The sequence below is a fragment of the Trichechus manatus genome, unplaced genomic scaffold (assembly GCF_000243295.1).
Source record: "Trichechus manatus latirostris isolate Lorelei unplaced genomic scaffold, TriManLat1.0 scaffold00325, whole genome shotgun sequence".
NCBI lineage: Eukaryota > Metazoa > Chordata > Mammalia > Sirenia > Trichechidae > Trichechus > Trichechus manatus.
In genome coordinates, this window is record NW_004444261.1 from 545,694 (window position 1) to 547,711 (window position 2,018).

Genomic DNA, 2,018 nt, shown 5'->3' on the forward strand with positions numbered 1-2,018 from the left:
TATACTGAAAATCTTCTCTCCCATGTATCTCTTTCTTTAGCCCAATCAATAAACTCCTAGGAGTCTCTACAGGTATGTTCTAATTCAACCTGAATTTCTTTCCACCAATCAGTTTCCATATACTATACACATAAGACAGACAGACAAACAGAGTACTCACACCAGACAAGCCAGAGAGGGAAACGGGAACAAAGATGATCTTAGTGAGGTCCAGCCCCCACATCAGTCTTCCAGATACCATGTATTCCCAAAATCAGATGGAGGGACTTCTAACCTCACTCTCTCAATTCGGTGCCAATTGGAGAATTTCACATCCACGCCTCAGAGCCAGGCCAGGCTGGAGGGTTTCAATCTCACAATCTGAATAGACAGAAATGTCTACGCCAACCTCCCAGATTCAGGGTGCACCAACCAGAAACACACAACCCGGGAAAAAAAAAACATGCACACACACACACACACACACACACACACACACAATAAAGAAAATTCTATGTCTTTCTTTTGAGCCAAATTGAAAGTAAACTCTCAGAGTTTGAACTTACCAAGCCTGAGGGGCACTGCACAAAGAGAGTTCAGGTGACCACAAGCCCGTCCAGGAAAAGTCTGTCCAATCAGATAGTTGACTCGGGGGGGACCCCAATTAGGGTCCCACCTGGGGTACCAGGGAATTTGTTACCGGACCTAATGGGTTCGCCACTTGTACTCTCGTTAAGAATAACTAAGAGTCACGCAGGTTTAAAGCAAGGCATAGTTTATTACTCGCAGCAAGTAAGGAGAGGAGGGGGAATCCTCCCCAAAAGCACTCTCTCTCCGAACAAAGGGCTGGGGGTGCAGTTTTATACCACGTGAAAAGGGGAAGTCATACATATTCATTAACTTTATATATATTCATAAAGAGGCGGGGTAGGATTCTGGCACAGAAATGGCTGACGGACTTCTCGCTTCTGAAATGGGCTCGGTTCCCACTAAAGGACATATGTCGGGTGATTTTGGTTCCTAGGCAATAGTTATGGGATGAGGCCGTCTGAAGGTCAACCTGGTCTCTTACTGCGCATGCCCAGGATTCTAGTTCTAATTGGCTGATCTGAAAGACAGTCACAAGCGGACAGATAGGAGGAAGCAAACAGCCTTTGTGCAATTCTTCTAGAAAAATTTTTTTAACCAGCATAACTTGTCATTTAAGGCCTTTTCTGTCGCTAGCTGGTCTCACTAGGGCTCCTTAAAGTGCTAACGCAGTGCCCCATTACCACATATTATGCAGTTAAGTTTCCTACATTTGGGGAAATCGCAGGGGTCAGCATATCCGGAGTGCAACGAATAAGCCTTGCCCTGGAAAAACCACCTTAATGATCATTGTCTTATAGCTACATGTATTTCCAAGCCGCCATGATTGTCATCACGTACACTTGTTTTCTCTCCTCAGTAAAAACCGTTTGCACTTTCCCTCTGTGGAACACTGTTGAAAGTCTCTTGACTTTGTGTTTCCCAATTCGTGAATTGTTATCTCTCTCAATGAAACTCTTTGCTTTTACTTTAAGCGGACTCTGTGATTAAGCTCTACAACAGTACCTTGAGAGGGGGTCTTGAAGCAAATGGACACTGCAGCCTTTTTTACAAGTTGTCTCTAGGAAATGAGTTGCCTTAAGCAAGTTGCTTTTGCAACCTGTTCTGGAAAATATGTATTGTAGGCATCTTGTGACTCTTGTTTGTAATTTTTTGAGCCAGCACGTACTTCTGCAATTAAGTTTGTAATTAATCTGATTAGCCCATCGGGACTAAAGTAAGAGCCCTGGTAGCACAGTAGTTAAGAGCTTGGCTGCTAACCAAAAGTTTGGCAGTTCGAATGCATCAGCCGCTCCTTGGAAACCCTGTGGGGCAGTTCTACTCTGTCCTATAAGATTGCTATGAGTTGGAATCACTCAAAGGGAATGGGTGTGGACAAATGTAGCCAGTGAAGTACAAGCCCCCCGCCTCTGACATGTCCCACCTCTGATCCCTTTACCTCACAAAGAACC

General features: G+C 44.5%; 1 non-coding gene across 1 annotated transcript; it reads right to left on the reverse strand.

The window, feature by feature from the left end:
- Positions 1-1,213: 1,213 nt before the first annotated feature.
- Positions 1,214-1,377, reverse strand: LOC111819230 (U1 spliceosomal RNA). The gene has a single exon (XR_002822974.1). It is a non-coding gene; the product is annotated as a U1 spliceosomal RNA (small nuclear RNA).
- Between the last annotated feature and the right edge of the window lie 641 nt (positions 1,378-2,018).